Source organism: Pyrus communis, chromosome 6 (genome assembly GCF_963583255.1).
Source record: "Pyrus communis chromosome 6, drPyrComm1.1, whole genome shotgun sequence".
NCBI lineage: Eukaryota > Viridiplantae > Streptophyta > Magnoliopsida > Rosales > Rosaceae > Pyrus > Pyrus communis.
This window is the reverse complement of record NC_084808.1, coordinates 8,428,709-8,437,888: the sequence shown is the minus strand read 5'-3', so window position 1 is coordinate 8,437,888 and position 9,180 is coordinate 8,428,709. Positions and strand designations below refer to the sequence as shown.

Below are 9,180 nucleotides of genomic sequence, written 5' to 3'. Positions count from 1 at the left end.
CATTAGGTGGATTGAATAGTGCATTGTCAGGGGGGAGGGCTCCAACGCTGGAGTTGCTCTTAAGTGGCTGAGACTTGAAGACAAAGTGGGACTCCAAATTTCTAACAACAACTTTACTTTTTCTCTCTTTTTTTTTTTTTACGTGACTTTTAAAGCTTCCAAGTTCCATTAGGACTTGAAAGTTCAACAACTTGGCTTCCAATTTCAATGACCTCACTTCTTTTCCACGTGAGATGTGAGGTGCAGACTTTATTCACACCTCTTCCCCTTGCGAGATGGCTTTCAGAAATTCCCATTTTTTCCTTGGCTCTAATACCCGTGGTTTTCCTCCAGAAGCAAGAACCAATTCTGATATACTTGGGCTTCCGTGGACTGTATACCTTGCTTGCCACATCAGATGGTACATAAATATGACACAAAAATATGTGATCTTCCTAACATTTTCCTAGTAAGTAATATTATGTGGTGTGTTTTATTGTGCTTTATACATGCAATATCAAGTTTTTTATTTTATTTTTTATTGGAGTCCATTAATTGTCACCTCTATAAATGCTTACTAGGAGTCCATTAATTGATTATTTCACTTTTACTATAAATTTGTATATAATTGCACAGGCATCAATAATTAGTTCTCATCATTTTAATTTGTGCAGTTGTGACTATTTCTGAGTCTCAATGGGTCAAGCTTCCGAATTTCCAAGGAACAAGTCTTTGACCGTTGATCTTCCCTTCGTTGAGTATGTATTTGTTGATCACAAACAGAGTTAGATTTGAACTTCCATGTAAGTTCTTCTCATTTATTTGAATAATACATTAGTTGTTTTTCATTTTATTTGAACCACTTTTTATTCATTTGTTTGTTCACTTAATTTGTACAGTTCTGCACCTCAATATTGCTCCAAAGCGGTTCGGTCTTTCGTTGATTGCTTGGTGTAATCCTCGCTCTTAACATGGCACTCGGAGAGGTTTTTCTTGCGGCGTTTCTACAGTTGCTGCTCGACAGGTTGACCCCTCGCGAGATTCTTGAGTACTTGGGCAATTTCCGGGGCGTCGGACAGAAGCTGGAGAAGTGGAGGACCACGTTGTCTACAATTGGAGCGGTGCTGAGCGACGCTGAGGAAAGGCAACTGACTGAAGGTGGTGTGAAACTGTGGCTGGATGATCTCAGAGACCTGGCTTATGATATCGAAGACATGTTGGACAAATTTGCCACTCAAATGTTGAAGCGCATGATAGAGGGTCGTGATCAAGCCAGCCTAAGCAAGAAGATACGGAGATCATTTTATAAAGTTCAATTGAGTTTTGATATGAACTCTGAAATGAAGAAGATTACGAAGCGGTTGCAAGACATATCTGAACGGAAAGACAAGTTTGGCTTGAAAGATACTGGGACGTCTGCTAAGGAATCGCGAAGTCTACCAAGTTCAGACGTGTTAGATGAAAAGCTTGTTGTTGGAAGAGATGGTGACAAAGGGAAGATTATTGAATTGTTGTCAAGAAAATACGAGCATGCAGGTGCTGTCAATTTTGGTGTAGTTGCTATAGTTGGCATGGCCGGAGTTGGGAAGACGACACTTGCTCAACTTGTATTCAACAACAAAGATGATGCCATGAAGGATTTTGAGCTCAAGGTCTGGGTATCTGTGTCCGATGACTTTGATGTGGTGCGAGTGACAAAGGCAATTCTTGAATCAATCACATCCCGACCCGTTCAAGTGGAGGAGTTTAGTAAAATGCAGCATGATTTGAGTGAGCAATTAAGAGGAAAAAAGTTTTTAATTGTTTTAGATGATATCTGGGACAAAGATGACTATGATCTATACGATCTCTGGACAAGACTTCAATCCCCTTTTGGCATCGGAGCAGGAGGAAGCAAGATAATTGTGACAACCCGTGACAGGAATGTTGCAAAGCTTACGGGAGCTGCTGGAGTTCATAATTTGGAGTGTATGGCAGATGATGATTGTATGGAAATATTTGAGCGACACGCGTTCGGGGAAATTAAAAACGGAAAACCAGTAAATTATGAGGTAATTCGGACGAAAATTGTTGGAAAATGTTGTGGATTACCATTAGCTGCAAGAACTCTCGGTGGTCTTTTACATCGCCAAGAAAAAGAAGAGTGGGGAGAAATATTGGACAACAAATTATGGAATCTAGCAGATAAGAGTGGCCTTCTTCCTGTACTAAAGTTGAGTTATCACTATCTTCCATCACATTTGAAGAGGTGTTTTGCCTATTGCTCAATACTTCCAAATGACTATGAATTTGGGGAGAAGCAGCTCGTACTTTTGTGGATGGCAGAGGGTTTGATTCAACAAAAACATGACGACAATAAACAAATGGAGGATTTGGGCCGCGACTACTTTCGAGAGCTATTAGCAAGGTCGCTGTTTCAAGAATCAAGCAAAAACAATTCACGATATGTAATGCATGACCTCATTAATGATTTAGCACGATGGGCAGCAGGTGAAATATGTTTTAGATTGGAAGATAAGCAAGGTGATAACTTGCAAAGCACTTGCTTTCGAAGGGCTCGCCATTCGTCTTTCATTGCTGGTCGATTTGATGGAGTTATGAGATTTGAGGACTTTCCAAAAGCTGAACGTTTACGAACATTCCTGCCACTTTCACTTTCAGATTCCAGGGGATGGTACAAATATTTGTTTCATAAGGTTACTTTTGAGTTATTACCACAGTTGCAATACTTACGAGTGCTCTCTTTCAATGGCTACAAAATAACTGAGCTGCCAAAGTCAATCGGTGATTTGAGGTTGTTACAGTATCTTGACCCATCCTACACATTGATAACCAGTTTGCCCAAATCAATAAGCACTCTTTACAACTTGCAAACATTGATATTGGAAGGTTGTGATGAATTGAAGTCATTGCCCGCGAACATGAGCAATCTAATTAAGTTGCGCCATCTCAACGACTCAGGTGCATCTTCGTTGGAAGGAATGCCTTCGCAACTAGGTCGATTGACGAATCTATAATCACTGCCTCTTTTTGTGGCGAGCGAAGGTAGTGATCAATCAGGGATAAGAGAGATAGGGCCCCTATTGCATCTCCGAGGGGCATTGTGCCTCTCAAGATTGGAGAATGTGACTGATGTCGAGGATGCCAGGAGGGCCTACTTGAAATGCAAGGAGAGGCTTAATTCGTTGGTCCTAGAATGGTCTCGTTCAAGAGACATGAGAGAAACGGAATCCACTGTGCTTGGCATGTTACAGCCTCATACAAAGATCAAGGAGCTCACCATCAAGAGGTACGCCGGCAAGGAATTTTCATCATGGGTTGGAGGTTCTTTCTTCTCTAATATGGTGCTTGTGCGCTTAGAGGAATGTAACAATTGTTTGTTGTTGCCACCTCTCGGACAATTGCCTCATCTCAAAGAGCTTTATATTAGAGGAATGAATGCAGTGGAAAGTGTTGGTCCTGAGTTTCATGGCGAGTGTGTCTTGGCTTTTCCGCTGTTAGAGATTCTCGAGTTTGTGGATATGCAGCATTGGAAGGTGTGGCTTCCTTTCCAACTGGATCACGGAAGTGGTGTTTTCCCTTGCCTGGAAAGGCTTTCAATCAAAAAATGTTCCAAGTTGGAAGGTAAGCTGCCAGAGAAGCTCAATTTGTTAGCCAAACTTGAAATTGTTAAATGTGAGGAATTGGCGGTTTCAATTGCCAACTACAAATAACTTCGTCAAATAAACATTGACGGTTGTAAAGTGTTGAAACATACAGATGCTAAGGTTGAGTTTGAGTTATTAGAGTCCTTGTGGCTTTCAAACATTTCGGAGGTGATGTCTCTGGAAGCAGGGGAATTGTTCAGGAAGGGATTAAAGAAGGTTAGAGATTTGAAGATTAATGGATGTGAGAAGCTGACGTCCTCATGGAAGAATGAGGGTAGATTATTGCAGCAGTTGACTAGTCTTGGCCGTTTGGAAATTGAAGACAACTCTCGTCTAGTTGAAGAATTGGGAGAAGAAGCAGAGGAATTGCTGCAATTGCAAATATTGGAGTGCAAGCTTGAATTTCTGGAGTTAAAAAAGTGCGAAAATCTTTTGAAGCTACCAAAAGGGTTAAATCAGCTGTCGTCTCTTCAAGAGTTTCGCATATACGAATGTTCATCTCTAGTTTCTTTTCGAGATGTTGGTGTGCCACCTTCTCTTAAAGACATCGACATTAGAGAGTGTCATTTGTTGATATATTTTGCAAAATTCCAGATTCCCCAAAATCTCAGAAGAATAAATATGGAAAATTGCAAAAGTTTGAAATCACTAGTAGATGAGGAGGAATGTGAACGACTGGGTTTAATAGCACCGAACGAGATCTTCAGCGACAACACCAATCACTGCCTTGAATGTATTCGGATCTGTATGTGTGAAAATCTGAAATCCTTACCGGATGGCTTATGCCACCTCAGCAATCTTCAAAAGCTATATATTGCACAATGTGGAAGTCTTGTTTCCATCCCGAGACTTAGGGCTGGTTTGGTATTGCTGTGCTTTGAAAAAAAGTTGCTTCTGCTGTGCTGTGAGAATAAGCAGCTGTGAAATAAAGCAGCAGAGTGTTTGGTAAACTTTTTTGTAAAAGTGCTTTTGAAAAAAAAAACAGTATTATAGTGTTTGGTAAACTTTTATGTAAAACAGATGTGAAAAAAAGCCAGTTTTTCAAAGCTGGGTTTTGCAGCTTCTTGTTTTGGCTTTTTTTCACCCAAAACTGTGAAAAAAAGCTAAAGCTGAATGTTTACCAAACACAAAAACAGTTCCCAGCTTTTTTCAGAATCACCTCAGTACCAAACCAGGCCTTAGTGGAGGGAGAATACCCTCCAACCTGAGAAGGATCTATATCAGAGATTGCGAGAAATTGGAGGCGTTGCCCGCAGACATGCACAATCTCAACTCTCTTGAGGAATTGAGGATTGACTACCGTGAAGGTTTGGCTTTTCCTCCCAACCTCACATTACTTACAATTTGGAAGGTCAAGAGCTGTAAGTCATTGCGGGAGTTGGAGTGGGGGTTGCACAGACTCACCTCTCTTATATACTTGGAAATCAATGTTGAAGATCGGGTTACGGTGTCGTTTCCACCCGACATGGTACGGACGGAGACGCTTTTCCCCAAATCTCTCACTAAGCTCTCAATAGAAGGCTTCCCGAATCTGAAGAAACTGAGCAGCAAGGGCTTTCAATTCCTCACCTCCCTTCAATATTTGGGACTTTGGAATTGTCCAAAGCTAGCATCTATTCCAGAGGAGGGTCTGCCTCCTTCACTAGAGAGACTGTTCATCATTGGGTGTCCAGTGCTAAAAGAGAGAAGCCAACCAGGAAAAGGACGCTACTGGCACAAAATATCCCACATCCATTCCATACAGATAGATTTTAACATGATACGAAGCTGATGGTCCGTGTATCATTTTCTCGAGGAATGTTTTAATATTAATATTATTATTAATAATAATCATGTTTATTCTTGTAAAGTAAAGTAATCCACAATATTTGGTTTGGGTCAAGGTTTTGGGGGTTGAGGAGTCGCTGCTTTGGGAGGCCTTCAATTGGCGACAACTTGGATATTTCTCGGCCAACGTTTATTCTCATGGATTCCTATATTTGCTTTTTTTCTTCTTTTTTTTGGGTAAACAATTGCTATGTTTGCTTGGTCCCTTTTCACTGATTTGTATTATAACTTTATAAATGTGCTACCTTTTCTCCTAAGTATGGAGTTTTTCCCATTCAGTTTTTTCCCAACAAGATTTTAACCAGGCCACTTAAACCTGATCTTTTATTTTATTTTAGCAAATTTTGACTTATGAGCTTATATTGCATTTTATTTAATGCATCGAGAATAAGCAATCAATAAAGAAATGGAAATGCAAGGGGCTCGTTGTTGAAGCTGTGTTGTCTCTAGTCTCTAAATGATGATTAGATTCTCAAAAAGTTGCGTTAGTTTCGGTATACTGACTTGACCACTTTTTGACGTGGGAATTAGTTTCCCGATGTGGAATGATGACCGTTAAATGACTTCCTTTACTACGACTTGTCTTCCTGAAAGTAGAAAATATGTGCCAACGAATTTTGGTAAATCAAATCGTTATACCAAGCTTTCGTCACTTATTCAAAAAGTGCACTATTCATTGGTGACGATTATGCGTTTTAATTGAGTTCTAAGGAAAATAGAGGGTAGTAATACATCAGTACTAAAAAGTGAATTTGTGAAAAAACTGGTTCGATTTTATTCATGGATTTAATGTAGGATTGTGGTCGGCCAAGTGCTTTGTGAAAAATGGATTTATGTTGTCTAAATAGTTGTGTTTCAATTGCCTTTTCTGAGCTTCATCCTTCCTGTCTGATATCTATTTTCTATCCTTTTTCATAGGATGTTAGCTCCATGGTGACATGGTGTGCTGGTTGCTCTATGTTTGTATGTTCTCGTGTTTTTTCATTACAATGTTGAACTCAGTGAAATGCTAGTACTTGTACTTCGAGCCTCGACTAGAAAAAAACGTCGTGTGTACTCGGGATTTTCTCCGGGATGCCTTGTGATATTCTAACATTGCTGGATGCTGGCTACAGATGAACATTTTTCCTTCAGTTTGTCTGCTAACTTACAGTCCAAGAAGAAGTTGCTTATCACAACATGTTGCCATTGTTCATGGATATATACAGTTATTTTAATGAGTTTCTTTGAAATTGTTTGTGATATTTTCATGCCAAATAGGACGAGAAGAAAATTTCATATCTTAGTTTTTTAGCTCATAATGTGACATCCCGTCCCGAAATTATCGAAATCTCACGTGTGGAATGACTACTTTGCCCCTAGTTAGTTCTTTTACGTTTAATTGTCGTTGTGAACCTTGTTGGCATGTTTGGAACCGCACACACACTCCCACACACTCCACATCTCTCTGTCCCTCTCCCTGTCTCTCTCCCCCGAGCTCCATTTCCCTTCCCTTTCACCATTTACGTACGGACACACCAAGAACCCATCAAATCTTTGCAGATCGTGGGAACTAAACCCATAGTCGAGCTCGTGAGGCCGAGAGGGGTACAGTCGTACCATTTCCAGGTGAGAAAACCACCGTTTTCACGTCGATTCGACGATGTCCGTTTTGGTTACTATTCATGCAAACGTAAATACTCACGTTTTAGGGATTTTGAAGCGCGTAGGTAGCTTAGTGGGGTCCCAAGGAGTCTCGGAGTAGCTCGTTGGACGAAAATGGACGTCGGGATAGTCGTATTCGAAGTTGGCCGGATTTGAAGTTTGGTGACAGGTGAGATTCCTTGATTTTTAGCCCTTAAAAGTTGTATGGTTGTGTTCTCCTAGTTCTAGGCGTCATTTTGGTACAAAAATCACGAAAAATGGTTGAAAAATGAGAGAGAAAACAAGGTTTACAGGTTTCGCGATTTTCCGGCGCCGTCGTCGGCGCCGGAGGTTTGCCGGAGAAGGAGACGGAATATTCCGTCAATTTTGACGGAATATTCCTGACGCCGTTAATGGAATCCGTTAGAACTAACGGAATATTCCTTACGGCGTCAGTTGACGCCGTCAGCGTGCCAGGCACGTGCCTACGCGTGGCCGGCGCGTGCGGCGGTGGAAAATTTTTCTAAAAATTTGGGTGTGATCCTGAGGTTGTGTAGAGCACGTTGGTATATTCATTTGTCCAATTTGAGCAATGTATGAGAAGTTATTACGAGAAGTTGGTTATGTGCTTTAAAATTAACGTTTTTGTAGTTATTTCGCATATAGGTGATACGTATCCCGAGGACAAGCGTGGTCACTCGAGGCAGGGGGGCTACGACCCTTCCACATACCAGTGAGTGGGCTTTTGGTTTTCCGTATGTACCTATATACATTTATTTTTTTCCCAGAAATTATTAAAAAGGGTTATTTGCTTTATGCCATGCACCATATTATCATTGTTTATGCATCATTATGATAGGAGCATATTTATGCGACTTAAATGGCTTGTTCTCGTGCATTTACGTTATGTTTCTTTAGTTATTTTAGTACTTTAAGCTATTTTCGTGTGTTTGTAGGTCCAAAGGGCTAAAGGAGCAAAAAGATGCATTTTGGAGACTTTTGGAGCACTTTTGGGCTAAGGATGGATAGCTTATGCTTGGAGCCAAAGTGTTGGACGAAATTGAAGACCTAATTGAAGACCAAAGTGTTGGAACCTTGTTCCCTTTAGTTTTAGGACATTTAAACCTTTCCTTTATCCTTAGCCGTGCATAACATTCCAACATTCCACTCCTTCATTTCAGCCACACTCCCACTTATCATCACCACATATCACTTATCACATATCATTCACCACTTATCATATCATACACTCAATCACTTATCACATATCACTTATCACACACCACATATCACTTATCACATATCATTCACCACTTATCATATCATACACTCAATCACTTACCACATATCACTTATCACATATCACTTATCACACACCACATATCACTTATCACATATCATTCACCACTTATCATATCATACACTCAATCACTTATCACATATCTTTCACCACTTATCATTCACCACTTATCATTCAACCAACTTTGCACATGCATTCATCATAACCATGCCGTGCATCCCCTTTACATTTCAGCCATTCCACATGCACATTCAATCATTCACACATGCACCCTTTATTCTTTCATCATTCCATCCACTCATTCATCAAACCACTCCCATCCATTTCATCATTGCAAACATTCAAACAAACACCACACATTGCCGTGACTCTTCACTCCCATTTCCAGCTTTTCCTTTGCATTCCCCCTTTAATCAACACATGCATCCACTCACCAAGAAATCATTCATTCCACATGCACCCAGAAATCACTCAATGTCGTGAGTTCCCATTGCATTTCTAGCTTTGCACATGCATTCACTCACCACAAACAAATCACATGCATTCATCAACATATCTAGCTGTCATTCACATGCATTTCATTCATCATTTCCACCCCCACATGTCCCTTTAATCCACATGCATTTCCACCTAGCTTTCCATCTCACAACCACCAGAAATCAACCAAAACCGTGCATTCCCTTTCATTTCTGTCAAAGCACATGCACTCCCATCCACCACTCAATGCCGTGCACATTCATACACTTTCACATGCATCTTGGCAGCTTTCACATGCACACACATGCATTTTCAGCACCAACAACA

General features: G+C 40.5%; 1 pseudogene; it reads left to right on the top strand.

Moving 5' to 3' along the window:
• The first annotated feature begins 372 nt into the window (after window positions 1–372).
• On the top strand, window positions 373–5,710 carry LOC137737820 (putative disease resistance RPP13-like protein 1; annotated as a pseudogene).
• The last annotated feature ends 3,470 nt before the right edge of the window (window positions 5,711–9,180 follow it).